We start from the raw sequence: 26,162 nt of genomic DNA on the forward strand, positions 1-26,162 counted from the left end.
TTATGATCGTAATAACTAAACAAAAATAAACAAAATTACTTAACCTATCTACTATACGAATTGTATATTCTACTAACTATATATACACAGTTCAGCTTAACACCTCCTTATCTATTTGTAATATTATTTTAACTCCTACTAACTGATCAGTTTGAAGTCGGTACGAGCAACAAATTAGATTTATTTTGTTCCTAATTTAATTTTGTGTATTTTTTTGGTAATGTTTGGGCTCGGCACCGAAAGTCGGTTCAATTTTTTTGTTAAAAATATTTTATTTTTTTCTTTTTAGTATTAGATATTTACTCAATAAATTACGCAATTATTTGATTAAATATTACAATGAATAGCCCAAGAAAATGTGCAGATAAAAATGTGATATACTCGAATACTTTTTCACCAATATACATTCCTGGCCAAAACGCTGCAGGCCCCGGGGTCCGCTACCTAGTCTAAGTAAACAAATATTCCAACTAAACTAGAACAAAAACAATTGTTAGCACACGTCGGGAATAGAACCCATGACCACCGCGTGTGAGCTTAAGGTTCTTCTAACCGTTACACCATAGAAAGATTTGCCTGCAATATTTCTACGACCTCTCATATGCTATAGCTAGTGATTTAAAAGCAAACTGAATCGCTTTTACACTGAACTACTTCCTATTTTGTATAAAATATATATATATATATATATATATATATATATATATATATATATATGTTCCATTTTGGATATTCCGCTCCACCTTTCCATAGATAATTCGCTTAAAAAATATCACAAAAGGGACTTTGACCTAAGCTCTTATAGGATTCAATTCAACATTCCATTCCCTTAAAGTCCAACTTGCCAATTAAGCCATACTGATGAACACAATCTTAGAGGCTCTGTAATTGAGTCCTCAATTAATAGAACATACATGCTACATGAACATATAAAGCATATAAACATTCTAAATAATATATTTAATTGAATATTGAATGAAGACTATACAGCACTACTCATTTTAAGTCTTCTGTTGTTACTGCTATTGAATATCACAAAGAGTTTATCCTATATTTCTGTTCTACTTAACTAACTTAAACTTTTAATTTTCCAAAAATATTCGTGTATATCACAATTGCCGATTTTGGTTTCAACAACTTAAATGTAGTAATTTTAATGTCAATGATGAAAAAACAATAACCTCAATTGTTCGACAATTTCAAACAGCTTAGCGCTTAGTAGTTCATAAATTAGCAGTTCCAGATGTTTACATGTATTGGGAAAATCTATAAAATATTTTAACAAAAAATTTAACCCATTTCAAAAAATAAAAAATAAATAAGAAACTTACTGAAAATTAAATAATAATCAAACATAGATTTTAAACATAAAAAAACCTTTTAAAATAAATAACATATGTACATTATGATCGTAATAACTAAACAAAAATAAACAAAATTACTTAACCTATCTACTATACGAATTGTATATTCTACTAACTATATATACACAGTTCAGCTTAACACCTTCTTATCTATTTGTAATATTATTTTAACTCCTACTAACTAATCAGTTTGAAGTCGGTACGAGCAATAAATTAGATTTATTTTGTTCCTAATTTAATTTTGTGTATTTTTTTGGTAATGTTTGGACTCGGCACCGAAAGTCGGTTCAATTTTTTTGTTAAAAATATTTTATTTTTTTCTTTTTAGTATTAGATATTTACTCAATAAATTACGCAATTATTTTATTAAATATTACAATGAATAGCCCAAGAAAATGTGCAGATAAAAATGTGATATACTATACTTTATATACTCGAATACTTTTTCACCAATATACATTCCTGGCCAAAACGCTGCAGGCCCCGGGGTCCGCTACCTAGTCTAAGTAAACAAATATTCCAACTAAACTAGAACAAAAACAATTGTTAGCACACGTCGGGAATAGAACCCATGACCACCGCGTGTGAGCTTAAGGTTCTAACCGTTACACCATAGAAATATTTGCCTGCAATATTTCTACGACCTCTCATATGCTATAGCTAGTGATTAAAAAGCAAACTGAATCGCTTTTACACTGAACTACTTCCGATTTTGTATAAATATATATATATATATATATATATATATATATATATATATATATATATATATATATATATATTGGCAATGAAAAGTGGTCGTATATTCACAATTCGTAATGTAATAGATTATTCTTGCAGAGCTATATCTCCAACACTGAGTAGAAATACTGAATGTCATAAAGTATTACTGTGCATCTGGGGAAATCTACAATGTATAGTGTATAAGGAGCTACTAAAACAAAATTAAACTGTTACTACAGATATCTGTCAACGGCAACTGAATAAATTAAATGATATATTAAATAACTTGTGAAGTATGCATTGTTAAACTACAACACCCAGCATATTTATCACTTATCACTTATTCATATAGACGCAGCATGGCTTCATCGGCACACGGATTGGAAGTGCTGAAGAAGTTCGAAAATTGATTGATGATTGGGTAGCTGCCACGCCAACATCGTTCTTTGGATACGGATCACCATATTGCCAATAAATGCTTTTTAAAGTGAAGAAATAGATAAAATCACCTACTATAATATATATTACGGTAAAATTCAATTAATTATTGGCAAGAGAAAGTGTATGTACTAATGGTATTATTGAAACTACACCATCAAAATGTAAATAACAATTAACACATTTTAATAAAAAATTCAACATTCAACATAAATTAAACATTCAACCAATGTTTAATCCTACTTATCATATTCAGAAAATATTGGTGGGCCATGGCCCGAGTAAATGGACTATCAAATGCTAAGGAAACGCGAAAAGGTAGTTAGTCTTAACGGCTATAGAATAGCATCAAAAGATTAGTTATTCTTTAACAAGGAATCTATGTATATTTTAAAACACACAGTTCGAAAAAAAAAGTCGTGATATAAAAATGTCAAAATGTAATAGTTGATTTATAAAAAAAATTAAAACTCTGTACATTTCCAGTACATTCAATCATATAATGGTGTTTAAAAACAGGTGATAAACACCTCTATAACAGGTCAGTTGAAAAGGCCCCGGCCTACCATAGTAAAACACATTTTTGCCAAAATTAGTTTTTTTTATTCAACATAATTCCCTTCAAGGGTGATTGGCAATTTGTCCTTTGCTTCAAAATAGGCCTCAGTTTCGGCGTTCACCTCTTCATTCGACGAACATTTTTTCCTAGCAAGCATTCTTTTGAGATATGAGAACAGGAAATAGTCGCTGGGAGCCAGAACTGGAAAATACGGTGGATAAGGAAGCAATTCGAAGCCCAATTCATGGATTTTTGCCATCATTTTCACTGACTTGTGACACGGTGCATTGTATTGGAAGCAGCACTTTCTTTTTTTTCAAATGCAGCTTTTTTCGCTGATTTCGTCCTACAAACAGTCAAATAACGCTATGTAATAGTCGCTGTTCATGGTCCTTCCTTTTTCTAGGTAGATAATGAAAATTATTAAATGCGCATTCCAAAACACAGACGCCGTAACCTTGCCAGCCGACTGTTGCGTTTTCCCACGATTGCCGTGGCCGTGTTGATTGCCGATTGGACTTCGGAGTGAAATGATGGAGCCATGTTTGATCCGCTGTCACATATCGATGCAAAAACTCGGGTTTATTATGCTTGATCATCTTCAAACACTGCTCCGAATCATCAACTCGTCGTTGGTTTTGGTCCAAAGTGAGCTCGCGCGGCACCCACTTTGCACAGAGTGTCTGCTAATTCATTCAGTTTCAATTTAAGCCATTCAAAATCATTTTGAGGATTTTTTAAATGTTATCGTCAGTAACAACCTCTTTTGAACGTCCACTGGGTTCACTGCCTTCGGTGCTCATTTCACCACGTCTAAACTCTGTGTCAAGCCGGGGACTTTTCAATTGACCTGTTATATAGAATATTTCAAATCTTGGTTTTGATACTTTGACAACGTTGTGCTGTCACTAAAGGTTTATACTACTTATTAATTAAATATTCCATATTGGAATTCAACAAAACAGAGAAAATTTTATAGAGCACATTCATTAAACGGGAATATCAAGAAAGAAAAGGAGCAAAAAAGAAGAAACAGAAAATTTTATATAAGATTATGCTGATCAATTTCTAAACTAATTATCTTCTATCTACAAGAATAATTTTGACCAATTTTAGTATTTTTTAAAAACAATTTATTAGTTACTATAAAATTAAAAATGTATCTAATACACCAACAGAATTTTACACCCTACGTCACTGTATTCCCTTTCCTAAAAGGGTTTTTGCATTGAGTAAGAAAAATTTTGCAATAGCACGGTTTATTGCAGGTCAACAGAAAGGATTTTTTAACCCTAAAAAATGAAAGAGGTAAATAAATAAATGCTGGCCAAAAAAGTTCATTTTTAGGCCAATAAAACAGCAAATTGGCGTGTTTCTTAACAATGGTAAAAAGCGAGTAGTTATTTTTTACGACATTTTTTGCAAGGGTTATACCTACATTTTTAAATGGCAAACTTTTAGCCACAATAAATTTACTATTTAAGCGTTGAAAATTTTTAAATATTACTTTTTGCTTTAAAGACTGTTATAAAAAAAAGTACAGTTCATTCTGCTTCATGTTCTTCAAATTTGCTTTGTTCATTCAAAATGTCACTTTTCTAGAAACATAATCATGCAAACTAATTTAAATTAATGATTTATTAGTATAATTTTTTGACTTAAAAACGACTTTTTTAGATGGATACAATATATATTAGTAAAAATATTTTCTATAATTTTTTTCTATAATCTATCTGACAAAATAGTGATACCGTATAAAAATAATGATGTTGCTTTGATAGTAATCATATTATCGATTCATTTTCACATATTTATATTTATTATTTTAATTCTAAACCGTATGTCAGGCAAGCTGCATCTATCTGAAGAAGCAGTTTACAAGAAACCTGTATCTGATGAGTACGTACGACTTTACATCTGTTACTCATTATTAATGATCTTATCCTCAACAACACGTCCTTCAAATATTGCCAGGATCGCCATTTTTAAATCATTAACCAAAACTCTGATTGGGATATGGCGGAGCTGCATTTTTGAAGTTTTTGATGGACTTCGGTGACACATTTCTTCAAATCAGACAAAACAGTAAGGAATGTGGAAAATGTACTTCTATAATTAGCGCCTGTATTAGCCGACTCAATAATATTAAATGAGCAAAATCATAAAATGGCCTTGGGCCGAAAAATTGACATAGTGACAAATATAAAAAAAAATGTTTACCCTACGCCACTGTACTCCTTTTTTTAAAAGGGTTTTTGCATTGAGTAAGAAACGTTTTGCAATACCACGGTTTATTGCACGGTCAGCCTAAAGGGTTTCTAACCCTAAAAAATGAAAGAGGTGAAAGGACAGACACTCGCCGGCAAATATCTTCTTTACGCCAATAAAACAGTAAATTGGCGAGTTTTGTCACAATTGTAAGAAAGGGGCAGTATTTATTTTTTACGGCATTTTTCTGCAAGGGTTATACTTTCATTTTTATCTGGCAAAATTCTACCCGTAATAAATTTACTGTTAAACTATGATAATAAACCGTTGCAAATTTTTATATATAATTTTTTGCCACAAATTCTTTTAGATGAAGGTACAAGTTATTCTGAAAACTATTAAAGTTTTCTAGGAATTTTTATAAAATAAAGACGTAATATAAATCTTATACCTGTCATGTGTAACGTGCGAATTCTGAATATAATCGTAAAAGAAAATCGACATGATAAATTATATAAAAATATAGTGTATGCAATTATATAAAAAGTATTTAAAATGAAATATGTTGTTCAATGTGATGCTAGAAACAATGGCATAGGGTGGATGTCAGCCTTTCGGGGGGAAATGTTTTAGAGTATAACAATGACATCTATTACAAAAACTCTTCGACAATGAATGAATGAATTAGCGAATGGAATGTAAAACGCAAAACGACTTTCAATTAAAATTATAATACTACAGTAAATATTTATTGAATATTAATCTACGCGTTAGAATTAAAATAAATCTTGTGTCTTTAACTAAAATTTTATTTGTCTACTTTTTTAGAGCAAAATCTTTTATTGTACTATCAATATTAATCGCATCACATATTTCTAGCTCAGTAGCAAGTCAGCCAAATTTGTTATCATGAAAGAACTCATTGTTGATTTCAAATAATCTTTGACCAATCTCAGTTTTCAAAATCTCCTCTCGCAGCTAACATAGTAATTGTTAAATATTTTCGGAGCATTATTGCGTTATTCCTCAGCCATGCTCCATCTTGAATTTCACAATAAATTTTAATAATTCAAGTAAATCTGCATTATTTAATTTATTTTCATTGCCTGTGGAAGTAACGAGTGTCTATCTGATGTTTTTTTGGTGAATTGTAACTACCATATATTCATCGATGCAGATATTTAGATATTGAGGCTTCTAGCATTCGCGATGATATAGTTCGTATTTCAGAGTCATATGGCTTGAAAAGATCAATATATTAGCAACCGACGGATTATTTGCCGTTACAAATCTCAACGGGAACCAGTTAGAGCAAGTACAAGTTCAAGTACTTGAAGTCAATAATACAGGAAAGGAAAAAACATTTATTGGTGGAATAATAAGTTGAATTGGCAAAGCTGTAGGACCTTTTGCTTCTCTAAAATTTTACAGCACAGTCTCACATCGATTAACATCATTAGCTTAGCTTCCTTTCCAAGATCATTAATCGCCAGTTAAATTTAAACCATTCATTTAAGATACCTATCAATATGCAGTTAATAAACATATTCAAACATATAGATTGCAATGAGTAGGATCTGTCTGTCGAATGAATTATGAATGAACTCCTCACAGAATGCTATGACGCAATAAAAGGAGCAAGGAGCAGCTACGAAAAAAAACATGGACCGATATCGTAAAAAACCGTCTAAAATATAGGAGACTAATATTGTCCGAGAACAGAGTAGTTAATGGCAAATCGCCAACAATCTATATATTGTATACTGTATATTAAACATTCGTTTTTTATCGCCGTTCCACAAATCGCCACTTCTTTTCGTAAAATCAAACATGTTTCATCATATCATCAACAGTATCACAGTCACTAAGAATTGACATTTTTGTTGGTTGTCAGATACTTATGGGTGCGTTGGAAAATTTATTTTATGATAAATGTTGAATATTTTAAAAATAGCCATAATATTATTTTCATACCTAATGTACAACTAACCGCTAACTGCGTACATTTTACCACCTATTTCATTTAATTTCACCACATTTCATTCAAATGCAGATATTTTTTGACAAATGCATAACAATAACATAAAAACGAATGAGAAATAATGGAAAATGATATAATTTTGTACTAATAGTAATTTCGACTTGTATTTAATTGTGATCGAGTTAATATTTGCCAATATTGTTAAAATAAATAGGGATTGCTTATGGTAAAGCATACTTAAATCTGTAAATGTATTTAATATTTGTTATTATTTAATTATAAATTTAGTGCGCGAGAGCATTCCTTACTTTTTTCATTAACAATGGCAAGAAGACGATTTAAGTTAGGTCATCGAAGTCAATGAAATATGCGGCAAGTTACCTCACGTGCTAACTAAAGAGACAGAGATTAATAATAATCATAATGATATGTCACAATATAGGCTTAAAATGCAACGAGTTTGTGTATATTAAAGGCAACAATACCGAGCGCCAAAAAATTAAATTGAGCGATTTCGCTCAATGTGCTAACAAACCAGTCACAATTGGGGAAATGACAATAATTTGTCAATATTGTAAGGCACTGAAATAGAGTGATCAACCAACTGGGATATGTTGCATCGGTAAAAAAATAATTCCACTGCGTTCATTAGTTTCTGGTAGAGAAAATTGCATTCCCACTTTCTATATCATTTTGGTAACATTCAAATTTGCATCAGCAAGTCAATTGAAAAGTCCCCGGCCTGACACATAGATGGCGCTACTAAATTAAATCCATATGTTGTTCAGTTAGACCTAACCCTCAAAAGGTGCGTGTATAAATTTGACAGCTGTCGGATTATAGCATTTTGAGTGAAGCAACTTCTGTGCAAAAATGGAAAAAATGAATTTCGCGTATTGATAAAATATTGCTTTTCGACGAGAAAAAATACAGTTAAAGCAAAAATTTGGCTTGATGCCGAGTTTCCCGACACTGACCCAGGAAAATCAACCATCAAGGATTGATATGCTAAGTTTAGACGTGGTGAAATGAGCACCGAAGACAGTGAACGCAGTGGACGCCCAAAAGAGGTTGTTACCGACGAAAACATTTAAAAAATCTACAAATTGAATTACCGTAAATTGAAATTGAATGAAATAGCAAAACACTTTAAAGATGATTCTCAACTGAACGTGTAAGAAAGCTATGTGCTAAGTGGGTGTCGCGCGAGCTCACTTTTGACCAAAAACAACGACGAATTGATGATTCAGAGCACTGTTTGAAGATGATCAAGCATAATAAACCCGAATTATTGCGTCGATATGTGATAATGGATGAAACATGGGTGCATCATTTCACTCCAAAATCCAATCGACAGTTATCCGAGTGGATTGCTCACGATGAACCCTCTCCAAAGCGTGGGAAAACGCATTAGTCGGCTGGCAAGGTTATGGCGTCTGTATTTTGGGATACACATGGAATAATTTTCATTGACTACCTTGAAAAAAGAAGGACCATCAACAGCGACTATTATATAGCGTTATTAGACCGCTTGAAGGACAAAATCGCCGGAAAACGGCAGCATTTGAAGAAAAAGAAAGTGCTGCTTCACCAAGACAATGCAAAAATCCATCCATCCACCGTATTCTCCAGATGTGGCCCGCAGCGGCTATTTTCTGTTCTCAGATCTCAAAATAATGCTCGCTGGGAAGAAATTTTCGTCGAATGAAGACGTGATTACCAAAACTGAGGCCTATTTTGAAGCAAAGGACAAATCATCAATATCAAATCAATGATCAAATGATCAAATCAGTACATCACTCTTAAAGGAAATTATGTTGAATAAAAAAACTAACTTTGTCAAAAAAATGTATTTTACTATGGTAGACCGGTTTCAATTGACCTGTTATGTTAACATCTTAAACAATTGCAAATTTTAAAACTTATTAGGAACGCTGTTATCTCTAGCAGATGCAGATTACAAATTCTCACATATTTATTTTATGGGCAATACGGATAAGGAAATTGATAGGCGTTATGCTCACAATCCAACAATGAAGCGAACTATTGTCTAAGAACTACAAACATTTCTTCATCAGGACAACGATTTAGCAGAATGTTTAAAGCAGCATTGGCTGGACACCATCTGGCAGCAATAATATCGTCATCAGACCGGACAAAATACCTGCCGGTATGAACGCGAGGAGATTTAATTCATCGACAGTCGACGAAGTGGCTATTATTTTTGTCGGAAACATTTTCTAATATAGATGTAGGTGATAGGAAGTCCACGAGGTCACCTAGATAAGTTTTAAAATAAAATAAAAACAACTCTCCAACTCGCCAACCATTGACGTCTTCCGAAAGGGTGCGTTAAGTAAGACATATTTTGGAACAATATAATTTATTGTACTGCCAATTTAATGGGTTTCTTAAGCTAAAGGCGAAAGAGGTAAACGGAACGGCACTCGCCACCACAAATCCTTTTTTAGAACGGCCATAAAAAATCTTTTGGCAATTTTTTAGCAAATGAAACAAGTAAAGGGTATTAAATTTTACGGCATTTTTCTGCAAGGGTTATAATCCTTTACTGGCAATTTTTTTGTTATAAAGTAGAGAATTTTTTGCTTTCTGCGAAACTAATAAAAAACGAAATCTATTAGATTCTTTGTGAAAATATTTTCTTACTTTACTATTAACTTTCGTACTTCTGGTACCTAAGATTACCTAGTACCCAAAGCAAGAAATAATTGATATAAAAAATTAAATTATTAGTAACAACCCAACTAAGGCTTCGTATAGTATGTTAATTGTATTGTGCCTAGATACTACAAGCATCAGCTTGTTGCGTCAAATATTTAGATTAGATTTAAATAAAAATTAAACAAAAATACTGTCATTAAATATCATTGGTTTTAACATTATAGTGCATCTACTACATATATTATCGAAAGACTTTAAACTACAAATAAATATACAGTTATAATAGTTTGTAGGTTAGATTTGTGTTTTGTTATACTTACATTTAACTATTTTCCATGAGTTAGAGTTAGAGTTCAATGCGCATTTTTTTATATAGTAGTATTCTCTGTAGGGCTAATCCACCTAATTAACAATTGTATATATTTAATATAATATATTTTACTTTCATTAGAGAGCATATTTACCTTTTACGCTTTGCTCTTGTTTTCTTCGATACAATGTCATTTTGATTTCACTGTATTTATCCTCAATTTATTCTGGTAGTACCTTTCTTGATAATATTTCAAAATTAATCAATATATTCTCCCTAATGTATTTACTATATCTGCAAAACAGTTAGTATTATTTCCCTCCTCACACATTGTAAACAAATGCTCATGTATATTCTGAAAAATTGCACACATATCTGTGCACATAAATCTTTCACACTCTAAATTAAGATTTCCTGCAGTTAGTGTATAATAATTATGTACTCATCTTTAGTTGTTTCCACTCTCATTGCTCTCGGAATTGAGCTGTATTGAATTAAAATCCCATATTCAGAAAGTTTCATACAAGTGAATAACTAAACTGTTATTTTCCAATCTATCTAACATTTGCTCACGATCCATCATTTGTCAATTTATTCTTCAATGTGTCTGATTAAGTTTATCCAAACCAAAAGCCTTATTAATTTTTCTATTTCCGACATGAAGGATAATATATCTGCAAATAATTAGAAGAATACAATTAACAAATATTATAACTAATAAAACATAATCAATTGTTAATAAACTTTTGGTGTCTTAACACTATTTTTATTATCAACTTGTCATGAGCCGGTTATATTGGCCCTATTCTGAAATATATATACCTCATCTAAATACACAAATTGAATTAATAAGTTTTCTTTGAATTTATTATATGCTTTTAAATAATGTCATCTTTTAAAAGTAACGCCTGGAGTATACTATGGACCGGAGTGCTATTAGACCTCTTCAATACTATTCAGACTAACAGTTCTCACTCACTTAAAATTCTACTCACTATTTTTATACATTTAATATATTTGATCTTTGATAGAGCTAACATCAAACTGATATCGATTCGTCACCTGCTTCGTATGAGGACGGTTTATTTTCGGTGAACCCAATATTATAATTTTCATTTTTTGAGATATTTCAGTGACCGTGTCCATACTAATATTCGGTGCAGCTGTAACACGCTAAACTATATTTTCAATGAAGATCGCAGCAAATTAATATTTAACAGTAAAAAGGCTTATCTCTCTAATCAATTTTACTGGCAAAAGGGAGCCTCCATTCTCCCGTTCCTGTTCAAAGTAACTGATTCTGTTCTGTTATTGTAATCTGTTCTGTCTGGCTTCGGCATTTTCAACCATAGTAATACTAATCAGCGATTTGAGATTTATCAAAGACACCAACATTTTATTAACAATTTATATTTTATTAGTCATAATATTTGTTAATTGTATTCTTCTAATTCTTTGCAGATATATTGTCCTTCATGTCGGAAATAGAAAAATTAATAAGGCTTTTGGCTTGGATGAACTTAATCAGACACATTGAAGAATAAATTGACAAATGATGGATCCTGAGTAAATGTTAGATAGATTGGAAATTAACAGCTTAGTTATTCACTTGTATGAAACTTTCTGAATATGGCATTTTAATTCAATGCAGCTCCATTCCAAGAGCGATGAGAGTGGAAACAACTAAAGATGAGTACATAATTATTATACAATAACATTTTTTCAGCAATTTTTCAGAATATACATTAGCATTTGTTTAAAATGTGTGAGGAGAGAAATAATACTAACTGTTTTACAGATATAGCAAATACATTAGGGAGAATACATTGATTAATTCTGAAATATTATCAAGAAAGGTGTATACAGGTATTACTAGAATAAATTGAATATAAATACAGTGAAATCAAAATGACATTGTATCGAACAAGAACAGAGCGTAAAAGGTAAATATGCTCTCTAATTGATGCGGCAATATCGAGACGATATATATATATATATATATATATATATATATATATATATATATATATATATATATATATATATATATATATATATATATATATATATATTCACAAATTAACCTAATATTTCCCCCAAAGAAATTTAAGTTCAATATTTTGATACAATTTTCATCTCCTAAAATATTTAATATGGAAGATAAATAATATTTTAGAAACATATGTAATTTTAAAATAATTTTGAAAGGAAAAAAGAGAAAATAAAACAATATGTAATTATTTTTTTATATATAATTACAATAACAAACCAAAGTTATAGTTCTTGTAGATTATTTAAGCATTTTTGAAGGATATAACTATATTCTTGAATTCAGAAGTTAAACTAAAGTTGTCTCAATGTTCATCTTCTTAATATAATAAATGCAGTGTGAAGAATCTTTTATAAAGATATTTAATTTTAATATAATGTGCGAAGATGAGACGAATCAATATGTAAAATCACAAATATAATTTATTTATCAACATATAAATATTACAATAATAAATCAAAGTTATACTTCAATAAAAATATTCGATAAACTCTTTTCCAGAACACTGATTAAATAGTTCTAGCCCGGCTTTTTTATGTGGTGTCCCCCTTAAGTCTAGTCCACAAGTTAACTGAATGAGCTTGTCCAATCTCTCACCGTCTTCGATTACATTGTTCAATAAACAAAATACAGTCCTATCCCAGCGAAAATTCTGATTTCTATTTTCTTTTTGGCCTCATTTACTCATGGTTCTACACATGTAACGTCTCTCTTATGCCTTACACCTATGGAATTTAAACAATTTGCCTGCTAAATATTAGTGTTGGGAACTATAGACTGAGTCGTAATACAGTCGAAACAGCCAACAGTCAAAAAAATACTGACTGAAAATAGTCATTACTACTAGTAAATAGCTATTTTCAGTCAAATGTATGGTTCGATTGTTTTTTCCTTTCGTGATATCACACGAAGATGTGCGAATTCCTTCCCGTATAAATTGCGACAAAAAAAGGACAGATATACTTGCTTGGATCACTTCATTTTAAATCAATTTAAATGGGCAATTGGCAGTGTTAATTAATGTTATATTTTAGTGTTACTTTGAATTTATGAGAAAGGAGTGTAGTAATAATAACAAATATGTTTCTTCGTATTTAATTTTAATATTAGGAAAGTAATAAAGACATAATATAATAAATGTAATTGGTTATTATATATTATTCGAATGTGTATATTTTTTTTCCAATCGTACTATAAGGGAGACGAAGTACATGTTCGGTCTCATAGTAATTTTAAAAAAGACATAATTACTGAATACTATTACGTTGCAATGAATATTTTCGTTTTATATGAAGTAGAATTATTTTTATATTTAATGTTCTGTGGATTTGTAAAAAGAAATTGAATAATGTACCTCAAATATTTTTTCGTATTTTAATAATATGTTAATTGCTATTTTTAAATAAGATACTATTATAAATATAGATAATACAATAGAACATAAACAAAACTAAAAACTAGAGATGTTCAATAACCATAAATACTAAATAAGAATTAAACGTATACCTAATTATAGAACAAAACTAATCCATGACATAACTAAAAATGATCGCGCAATAACTGCCAGACCCTTTTTAAATAAAGTTAAAGTTTCATTTATTATTGAACGGAAATATTTGTAAATTACTATTCAAAAAAATAATCATATTCAGCTTCTCCCCCGTGAGGCCATTTCTTCAACGGTTACTAATTTAGTCAGATTTTGAAAAAACTCGTTCGAAGGGGACACATGTCACGCGTACAGCAGAATATTTTAAATGTAACTGATATAATTCAAGTAAAATCATTTTATGGGCTTAACAAAAATCCAATGGGTTTTCTAAAGGGCTATAAGAGATATTTCCAAATACTACTTAATTTGTAAAGCTATTGTAATAACTGGTACAATTATTTCTTTCATTCTATCTACTTTTTATCAAAATATATCTAGATGTTATTCTACGTCAGTACTTGTGTCTTGAATTTCGAGTTGCGGAACTGCATTTGTATTATAGAATGTAGAATGGAAGTTATCTCTTTTGTGATAATATTTTTGTCACCTCACCTCAGCATTATTTGTAATACCAAATCCAGCTTTTTTAAATCTAGGATAAAAAAATATGGATTTCCGGCATATCGTATTAATTTCTAACTTTCTATAAGTTGTCAGTCTTTTATTGATGACATCTAATTGCAGACAGAAGAAGTTGACGATTCTCTTTCAAAATATTCCCAAAGCATAGAACGTTTATATAAACGTTTATATATATAAAATAATAAAAATACGTTATGAAAAGATGTATCTGTCTTACCTGCTGATAATGCCCTATCACATTAACAATAACGAAAAAATCGCGTTCTAAAATGTTGTTATATTAATGTACAATATATAGTTATTTACAAGCAAACTACAATAAAAAAACATAAAGCCATATATATTACATATAAATCTTATGTAAGCACAAATTGGGCACATTATTTTCAAGGTTGGGGCTAAGACGACAGAGCCAGAATGTTAAAACTTCGAATGAAACTAATAGAACCGAAAATAGGAACTAAAAGTACACGACTGAAACAGTCGATAGCAAATAGTAGTAAAATGAGTCGGACTGAGAATAGCGACTGAAACAGTTGATAGTAAAAAGTAGTCAATTACTAAACAGTAGATAGTCGGTTTCATTAGATACTTCCCAATGCTAAAAATATCTTTCTTAGTCAATAAATTGTATTATTTCCAATATATTTCTTCCTTTCCTAATAATTTATATTGTCTACTAAAGATCAATAATAAAAAACAATACCATTATTTTATAATGAATATAAATATTAATAAATAAATAGAAAAATACTGAAACAATTCTATGGTATTATTTATATACAGGTATAAGAATGATAATAACATCAACGGCATATATAACTTTATTATTTTATTTTCCCTTCAAACTATTAATTAAAATAGGGATATCAATATTTAATTGTAGAACCCAAGGCAATACTTAATAGCATCTAAACCAGTGGGGGTAACAGCATTAATTCTAGAATATACTTACAAAATCCTGTATTCAAATTATATTTAAAATCCAAATATTAAATGAATATTGAATCAGCAAAACACTAAATTATTTTCGACTTTAACACTTTTATTAACAAGTTTTTATAGTATAATGATTTAAAACACTCACCATACACAAGATATAATAATGTACAAAACAAAAACACTAACAAAATTATTTCGGAAAAGACAGTCCAAATAAATTACACAGCCAAAAAAACTTAGGTACCTATGGAATCTAACATCCGATGTGTTCTTTAATTTTCAAGTTTTTCTTCCAAAACTAAACCAGTAACTGTATTATTTACATAAAAAATATGGTATGTCTTTTTTTCCAAACAATCAATTATAGGCACTTAATTTGTTTTAATCACAATTATGTGTATATTTGGCTGTCTGACCACCGCAGTATATCTATCGGCTTAGAGAAAATTTTGCCTCCCTTTTTGAAAAGACGAGATCACCTGGAGTAATGAAATTTGGCACGATTAAAATTTATATCGAAGAAGAATTTTTAGACCTAATATTTTTGTGCAATATGTGCTACAAATAAATACATTTAAAAAAACGAAAAACAACATCAAGCAACCGAGAATAGCCGTGGATTAGTGACACAAAATATATAAACAAACCCAGCGGGTAGTTTTGCGAACTGATAGTTTAGCTCGCTAACAATAACGTACTAGGATCGAATCTCGTTTGGGCTAAAAGTTTATTTTAATTTATAAAATATAAGGATAGCGTTTGTTAAAATTAAGTTGGTGTTTGAAGTTGCTAAATAACACAACTATGTTGGGGCTACTATAAATAAATAAATTAAAGAAATACAAATTTAAACGAATATTTTAGGCTCTGGCCGACGCGCTGCCACCTCCAAATCGGCAATGTTAAAAGTATTGATAATAATTGATATGGTCTTAGAGATATAGTATATCATTGTACTAGAGGTAATTCTAAAGGTTATTAAGATTTTTCTGTATATCTTAGTAGTATTAACTACTGATTCATTTCAGGTTTCTTTAGTAAATTTATTTCTTAACAAAGCAGGAACTGAATACTCCCAATAGTAAGTAAATTAACGTATTAATTTGTACATCCAAAGAACTTTAGAAAGAATTTATTATTCCATATGTACGTTTAACATAAAAGTAAATAAAGATATATAGTCGAACATAGAAACTCCTTCTTTTTTGTCGGCCGGTTAATAGAATTATTATAAGCCTAATATTATTAACTTATCAAGAAAAAATTGGCGTTCCATTAGTAATGGTTCGGCAGTTACTAACTCAGATTACTGTTTTATACTAAACAGTTTACTGGAGTTCGGGAAAATGTACCACAGTTCATATTGTAAGATCAGAAAAGTTGAATAGTTACCTAAAGTACATTTACTTATTAGTTATTACAATTAGCAAACTTCCATGTTTTGGAAAACACTTCTAGCCGTGATAACATAAATATCGCAATCTAGAACGTAAAATCACCAAAACTGAATTGAAGTTGATCAAAAGTTTGGTTATTCAGTGGCAGCTATATCATGGAAATTTGGATAAATACTGTAGTTCAAACGATTATCAAAATTAAACTAGAAGACGAAGGTACTGCCAGGAAATATCTTTAAAACTTCTATCTAACTGTTCTATCTTCTATATATATTATAAACTATCTTCTGTTCTTTTTTCCTTTTTCCGTTTTTCTTTCCTGGCTATATTAATTTATTAAACAAAACCGTTGACATTGGTTACAATAATCATATTGTTGTACATTGTGCAGGTGTCGTGCAGCTATTTTTTACACATAACGCATTAAATCCAATCTACCTTAGATTTTGTTTTCTCAAAATGATCGAAACATTCTACACATTCGTTTACCCCGTTTCTAACATGAATCTGACTCATTTAAAATAGTTTTATCTCTTTGGTTGAAAACTTGACATATTTGTTTTGTTTTCTGTGTTGTTGGATATAGATATCTCATGCGCACAACAAATAAAAAAATTATTGTTTCTTTTTTTTTAATAATTTAGAGTCTCCTTTTTACCGACGACGGTTTTATCTGGACTGAACCTACTGTTTAACGTAGGCTCCGAACCACGGTCCTCGGCAATAAGCCCACCGACTGACGAATGATCAACTTGGACATCATCCCAGAAGACATCCGGTCTTATCCAACCTCGTTACTGGAGTGACTGGGATTATTATCCTTGTCGGATTTTACACTCTTACCTAAGGACAATCTCAAATGTTAAACAATCACAAACATAAATGACGACCATACCCCAGCAAAACAGCAGGAGGACCGTTCTGTCGCCTTTACCACTGCGCCAACCAAGCCGGCTTAATTGTTTCTGTTTGATACTTATATAGTTAAAAGATACAAAAATATAAGTACTTGCTTTATAATATTAAAATTTCCGGGTTCATAAATCTAACTCCTTTCGTCTGGTAAAATGGTTTTGTCGCAATAACGACTAACGCAATGCCTTTGCTTCTGGTAATAGGTGAATTATGTGGCAAAAGACAAAATTAGAAACTTTTTGAATCAATCGTCGCTTATTGAAAGGATAGATTCAATTTTCAGCACCGCTTCTGAGAAATTTCTGAGCTGATATTTGTTTCTGCAAGTTGTAAATTGACATGAATCCTCATAATATGCTAATATTCGCATTTATTTATAATAAATTTCAATAAGGTAATGCTACCTTTCATGTCCCATGTTGAAATTATGACAAAAAACCCACAATAGAATTTTTTGAATATCTGATACTGGACAAGATAACTGGACAAGAGTATGACTTGTCAGCGAATGTATCAATGGATTGCATTTTTCGATGATTGTAAACTCTGATGAATTTCCGAATACATACATAATTAATCAAATAGTTTTTTGCCGTGGCAAGTTGGTTCGATGTTTTAGTGAGACCTCATATTTGAACCCCATAAGTCCAAATAGGCTTTATAACAGACCAATAAACCAATTTTTTTTATCTTAAAGTAAGTTGTAAGAATTGTTCTATTAGCAATTAGTATAGCAAAATAATGGGGAGGGGGGGAATTCTTAAACCGGTAACTTGGTTTCGATTGTAGAAATTGTTATCTGGATGCTGTAGGTTCTTACAGTTTCCGGATAGCGGATAGATAACTTCGGAAAATATCGAGAGATGTCAAACATTATCACGGTATACAGGAAAGACAATGACCAAATGAATCCAAACTAAATCAATTAACTGACCGGTTCTTCAAGTATATGTGTGTATTTTGGCATAGTTTGTTATTCTCAAAAACAAAACTTGGTCATTTAACTTAGTTACGGCCACTGCTGATTCACTTTGACCGGGTGTGACATTTGGGACTAATATGTTTCCATTTTTAGATAAACTTTCCCGTTTTGATTTGTTGTATATATTAAATACTTAATTACAATTTATAAATTGTAATAGTCTCATTCTAATTTCATAACACCTGCACCTAAAATAATGATCTAGTAAAAAGATAACAGATAGTAAGAAGAGCTGAATAAATGACACATGGCTATATCAAAAGTTTTCTGTTGAAACCCATTTCTGTCAAGATGTATAGTAAGCACGCCGATTGGCAACTTTATCGTGAATGAAATAACCCGAGTCATTCAAGTCAGTTTTCCACATGATAAATTTCTCACATATCCACTTAGCGACAATAAAACGTCCTTAAAGGAGACTATTAATTTTTGTATGGGACCATATTTTAAAGCAATTTGACCATATTAAAGGTAATCGATTGTCGAGCAACATCTGCCGTTGGAATGTCATATATCACTGTGGTTTAAACGACGAAAAATATTTCACTAATTGTTTGGGATTCCTCAGGTTCCTTTTATACTTCCAACCTTCCGAGCGTATAGATTTCTCAATGGTATCGTTATTTCCTTGGAATTTTATATATAATATTAAAATTTTTAGCTTTAATTACATAAAAAATAACTATTATGAAAAACAAAATAATGTTGCGATAATATATAGTTAATATTTTCTAACAGTGTTATTAAATTATCTGCTTGCATATATTCTGATGATATTTTTTTAGTCTCCCAACGCTTTAGCATTTTTTAGAGACTTTCAAGACAAACCAAGAATTGTTAACAAAAATCGAGGCTAAATATCTTCCGTCAGTTGATCAACAGCCAAAACTACACTACAAATATCGAGACAAAATAAATATATGGACAAATAAATAGATATTAATATTTTGTATAGATAAAAGTGAAATTAAACTAGGTATAGGTTAAAATTAGGCTTTAAAATAAAGACCGATTTCTTTCAGAACATCAAACAATTTTGGACAGATTTTGAAGCAAGAACACATCCTTCAATGAATCAGGTAGTCATGAATTCTTTCGACATGACTTCCGATTGATGATAATTTCATGATATTTGATTTAGATATGTTCACTTGAATTTTTTGAGAGAAATTGGTACAGCACATAACAAAGGCTACAACACAAACAACTATTTAAATTATTTCCTACAACTTATCACCATCTTTCTGACAACATGGTGATGCCGTGTTGAATAAACGATGTTGATTTGGCAATGATAAAATCATAGATCCATTTTCTCACTTCTTCGTTATTGCAAAACCTCGTGTCAACTAAACCATACGCAATGGATTAGCTGAGGGTCACAGAACCTTCCATTCAATGAACAATGTATCCTTGAAACACTCCACAACTCTTGAAACGTATGACATGCTAGAGAATAACTTGCGTATAATCTTGCAAGTCATTGTTATCAAATATGATAAATATTCCTGTAGGCCATTCTTTGTGAATGACATCAAAATTGGCAGTATTAAATCGTTAAAACCTAGATCCGATCCAAATTGAGATATAACTGAGCTATATTATTTTAACGGAAATAAGTAGGGATTTATTCAGTCGACTACGATAAATAAAGAATACTGTCAATTCATATTCTTATGCAAACAAAAAACAAATAATATAAACAGACTAGTCGTCACGACAGGTCTCAAAAATGTTTTAGAAAAATTTCTGTAAATTTCCTTCTGAAAAATACCTGTAAATGTTCTAGAGCTAGAGATGAGCTAGAGCTAGAGATCTTCAATCGTCAATTTACCTTTAATAATCTTCTGAACTACACAGTTTTTACCCAAACGTCCTTTATTTTTGTTTTTATAAAATCGTTCCCAACTTTTGGTGTACCCAAACTTAAATGGGTTAAGCAACTAAGCTACTACAATCCGCCTTTGCTGATCGCACACCTTGAACTACAAACTTCGAGTAAAATCAAGTTGTTCATTGCAATTTTAATCCCTATTTGAATTGCTTAGATACAGAAGCGATGCTAGTGTTAGGGACACTTAGAGCTTGATCTATGATATGTTTGCCCGAACTGCAGTTAACTACGTTAAGGATTGCTTCAAGTGACTACGAAACAATTCATAAGCAAACTTTCAGAGTAAATTTGTAATGTGGTTTCATAGTATTAGTTTTAATATCCAAACTAATTATTCCCTACAAACAAAATGCGAACGCTTAAACATAAAAATATCCCTCGATCCCTTCACTAGTTTCATATAAATCATGATAATGTATCTTTTACGCTTTCAATTCAAATTCTAATTCGGGCTTATATAGTCATATTTACACATAACAGATACGAAATACAATTATTCAAACTAGTAATCGCCCAGTGATATGTTATGCTAATAAAACTTTTTTCTAACATAAAAACAGATATATATTTAATATATAATATTTTAAGTAATAGATGTCCCTATTAAGAATTATACATTTTAAATTGCATTTAATTAAACCTAATTTATATTAAGTTTCAATAATTAATAATAAGTTAGAACATTTTGTCCCACGGACGCTATTTGTTTTATTACTTTATATTTAGGCAAATTTTTTCGCCTAGGCAAAATATGGAACTGAATCGTGAACATTTTCATGCGATGATTTTTTACGATTTTCGACGTAGATTATCACAAGAGTGCACCAATCAACTTAATTTGACTTTTGGTGGTGAAGCTCCATCAAAAACCACCGTATATCGCTGGTTTAGTGAATTTAACGTGGTCGTAGTTCGCTGTCCGACGAGTTTCGTGAAGATCGACAAAAATCGGCTGTTTTACCAGAAAACATCGATGCTGTGTGCGAAATGATTAAGCAAGGTCGTCATGTCACCTATTGTGAGATTGAGGCATCCCTAACCATTAGTTCCACCAGCATATATGCGATTTTACAAGAACACTTAGATGTGCGAAAGTTATGTTCGCATTGGATCCTACACAATTTGACAAACCTTCGAAAGACGTTTATAAGGTCGTAACAGGTGACGAATCATGGATATATTCGTATGAGCTCGAAAGTAAGCAGCAGTCGCCTGTATGGGTGTTCCAAGATGACAAATCCAACAAAAGTTGTTCGCGCACGAAGCACTTCAAAGAAAATAGTGGCCTGTTTCTTCAGGAAAACTGGTCATATTGCAAAAGTACCTCTAGAGGATCGTCGAACAATAAATTCTGATTTGTACATAACCATTGTTTGCAAGAAGTCTTCGGTGAAATAAGAAAACAAACAAGAGACGCCGATTTGTTCTTCATCATGACAATGCGAGCTCTCAAACAAGAAACTATTTGAGCACTCAAAACATCGAATTGACGAATCATCCCCCTACAACCCTGATTCGAACTAATATAACATCGAATAGCATCGAGCTATTGAAGCGTTCAAAAATCATGTTTTGAAGATACCTCATTCGGAATGGAATAGATGCTTTGAAGATTGGTTTAAACGTATGCAAAAGTGTATCGATCACTATATTTTGAAAAACAATAAAAACATATTCGCAGCTTAACTATTTGTTTTTTCCAATTCCCGAGTTATTTACAACAAAAACGACGAGTAATCCACCGTATAATAATTGGAGCTAGCAGCACATCAGTCAGGTCCAATAAAAATAGAGTTTAAAATATTTGTTTATTTATTTTATGTCACCGATGTGGCAAATATTACTAGTTGTTTAGCTGGGGCATATTTTATTTAATTGGAATGTACTTATTTATAGCGCATATTACACAAAAACTTTAAGCCTAAAAATTCTTACCTCATATAATCCTCATATCCTTTAACCGTGCCAACTCTCACGCTTTCGGGTGTCTCGTTTTCCTCAAAATGAGAGGCAATGTTTCCGCTAAACCGATATATAGATACTATTGAGTTGGAACGGCATTTTTCACCAAAATATTCTAGCGCCAGAGCATTATTTAGCGGGCCATCTACACAGCTTTTTTTATGGTTTTTAAATTTGTAATTACAACAAAAAAATTTACTTATATCTTTTACTTAAGCTTGAGTTGTATATCTCATCGCAAAAAGCACCCAATTGTTAAATTTAAATAATACCTCTTAGTTCAAATTTCCGAAATTTAAGCATTTTTCACAGACGAAGGATAATTTAACGTCTATATCAGGGGTATTCATTTCGATTTTTTTATATGATAAAAAAGAGCAGCGTTTTTAAGCATATAAAACACCGGAAGAGGAGGCGTGGACGCGTAATTCAAGAGATGGAGCTTTTAAAAGAAAGTGAATGCCCTTACCTCTCGGTGCCTTTTTCTTTCAGCAAACTATAGCAAACAATATGTTCCATAAAAGGTCACTTTTTTTCATTTGCCAGAAAAATAACTGTACAAATGATATAAACACAAAGACAAAGATATAAATTATATATTATTATTGATAAGAACAACAATAAAACATATTAGAAGGATATAATAAATCTAAATAACATTACAAAAAGACATTAACAAAGTTCTCCAATACTTATAATCGGCCAATTTTGTATTAATTAACGCGTTTTGATCAAATATTAAAATAATAAGACCGATAATAAGAAGAATAAACAAATATCATTACATTTAACGCGCTAGAACACGGAAACAAATAAAAATTAGTTTAATGTCTTGTTACAGAAACGGTCGTACACTTTATTACTTAATATTCAATCAAAGATTGTTTACCAAAACATTAATTAAAATATGATTTAGATGTGGCGACCGCTACATCTCTTTAAGCCACCACAAATACACACACACTAGATTCAAAGGTTTGCAACACTAGATGATTGGTACTAGGAATGGAAAGATTTCTTAAAGAATCAATTCTCGATTCCGATTTTATATTAATAACTTTCGGTTCTAGGAATCGATCAATCGAGCACAAATATCGATTAGTAATTTTTGTAGTTGATGAATATATATTTTTGAATCGCAATACTGTGAACGAATAATTCAAATGTATAAATAAAGCAGGTTTATAAAGAGGCTGTAATTCTTTAGGAAACATTCTGAGGCCTTTTTTTTCAGAAGCGCACAGAGGAAGGTTATCAACAGCAATCATATACATGAGAACAGTGGTTACATCATTATTACGACTACCACTCACTGCAAATGTTTAACTCACTGTTTAATAGGTCGATTAGACTTTACCCGAGAATGAAGTTGCATTACTTATACAGCGATCAATAAAATATCTTGAAAAGTTGGTCTCTCAGACTCAAAACTTCAAAATAAGTTTGATGAATCACCGAGAGGGACTAGTTAATTGCAAGCTTCTGATAAGCAAGGCTGCAAATAAATGATGGCCGAAAAAAATAACTTGTGTAAAATTAAGCAATAAATGATATAATAAAATTACTAACATCCAAATATGAATAAGGAAAAAACAAGGAAAAAAGTATACCTACTGATTAGGAACAGTTAATTAATTTTTATGTGTTTTCTTGAGATGTTTAATTAATCTGCTGGAACTATTATTATATTTCAATTGCTTCGCACATTGATGACATTGGACATTAGATCCGTTGTTTAATATTTTAAAATAAATACACAGGGCGCCATTTTTATAAATATATTGACAAGAAATAATATTTAGTATCAATAAATATCAAACAATAAATAAATTTATATTTGTATGACTTTTTATCGAAAGGTTTGTTGTAAAATGTAAAACTTGAAACTAGTCACTTAACCGTAAAATCGAATGTCAAGAATCGATTCCTGATCGACTTCGGGAATTAAAGGTCGATTCCCAAATATCGATTTTTTTACGAAAAAAAAACTGATTCTGGAGTAGAATCGGAATCGAGTTTACCATACCTAATTTGTACCACGCGATTCTGGGTTTAAAAGACCAGCACAACGAAGTCTCTCTTTCTTCTTTATTATTTAATTTCCTTAAGACAAGTTGTTATTGAATCAATATTTTCTTTTCCAGTGCAAATTGCTTCTACAAAATGGTAGTTAGTGTACGAACAAACAAACGATTCAGCATACGCAAACAACATTCCTACATAGAAGCTTATGGAGCTTCTATTGACATTCAAACAAACTTTTGATGGGAGAGTAATTAAATTAAATTCAGATAACAAAAGCAATAGTTCAAAGTGAAATAAATTCAATATCAATATTTTTAATTAAACTTATCTCTAATTGTTAAGTAATAAAGGACGCTTTGTAAGAGTCCCTGTAAAAACAATACTTTTTAATTATATATTTTGCCAGCTTGATGGCGCAGTGGTAAAGGAGGCAGGACCGCCCACCTGAAGTTGCGATAGTCGCGGGTTCGAATCCTGCTGGGACAGGGTCGTAAATTTTTCTGATTGTTTAATATTTGTTATTGCCCTTGGAAGAGTGCCAAATGTCTTCTGGGATGATTTCTAAGTCGGCTACTCGCCAGTAGGTAGTATAAGTTTATCTCGGACACCTTGATGTATACACTACTAATCAGAAATGTATGTCGTAAAACTAAAAACATTTTCTTTTATTTCTACAAAGTAAATTCAATTTTATATTACGGATTATGTTTTGGGGCTTATCAATTTTACCCAATATATATATATATATATATATATATATATATATATATATATATATATATATATATAGAGAGAGAGAGAGAGAGAGAGAGAGAGTGTCTAGTTTATATATCTTCAGCTTTTATGCTATATCCATCAATATTTTCTTCTTCCTCACACCTTTTAATTCAGTTGTAATTGGGGGGGAAATTGTTGGCAATCTTTATTTACGAATGTTATATCCTGATTAAATTTCGTGTATGTGTTTATGTGTATTCATAATGAGGCTTATAGTCACAATTAGACACGATTAGACAAAGTTGCTCGTCTTAGAGATCGAACAAGTACTATTATTTGACGTACACATAATTCCGAAATGGTCCGTAACTATGGGTTAAATACAGCAATAATGGCGGCCAATAATGTAAATTTAAAAGACCAGGTCGCAAAGACGCGTTTAGATGAAAGCCAGATTTTGTAAAATCATTAACAATTAATTCAGTTGTTCAACAACGTTTGCAGTATATTACAAAACGACAACCACGTGGGACGCGTAGTTGTATATACCAACTCTTAATGAAGTTGAAATTCGTATGGCTGGAAACCCTTTGGAACGTCAAATATACTCTGTAATATCAACGGCTACAACAATTAAAGTAAAAAAGTAAATATAGTACTTGCATAAAAATAACTATAAAGGCAGATATAAACATATTTTAACAATATACATAAATAACATATGGGCTAAAAAGTCCTGGGCCTAAAAAGACTAAACCCCAAACATGGTGCTCATTTTATTGAATTCACCATTTTTTCAGTTAGTACTAATATTCAAAATAAAGCTGTTAAAATTTCACGACATTTTACTCATAAGTTTGTGAGTTATTGTGCTAAGAGTGACACTATTTTTGTTATTTTCAAAAGAATGGATCAAAATCAATTCCGTGTTTTAATTCT

At 30.9% G+C, this 26,162-nt stretch overlaps 1 protein-coding gene across 3 annotated transcripts in view; it reads right to left on the minus strand.

Moving 5' to 3' along the window:
- LOC143191043 (uncharacterized) overlaps positions 1 to 15,524 on the minus strand; it is a 30,064-nt gene extending 14,540 nt beyond the window's left edge. For all 3 annotated transcript variants that reach the window (XM_076395694.1, XM_076395692.1, XM_076395693.1), the window contains exon 1: positions 15,345 to 15,524. The gene's annotated coding sequence lies outside the window, so the exon portion shown is untranslated. The remainder of the gene's footprint in view (positions 1 to 15,344) is intronic.
- Between the last annotated feature and the right edge of the window lie 10,638 nt (positions 15,525 to 26,162).

Source organism: Rhynchophorus ferrugineus, unplaced genomic scaffold, assembly GCF_030347505.1.
Source record: "Rhynchophorus ferrugineus isolate W39M unplaced genomic scaffold, kcgeb_rfMv2 rfM2, whole genome shotgun sequence".
NCBI classification, from domain to species: Eukaryota; Metazoa; Arthropoda; class Insecta; order Coleoptera; family Curculionidae; genus Rhynchophorus; species Rhynchophorus ferrugineus.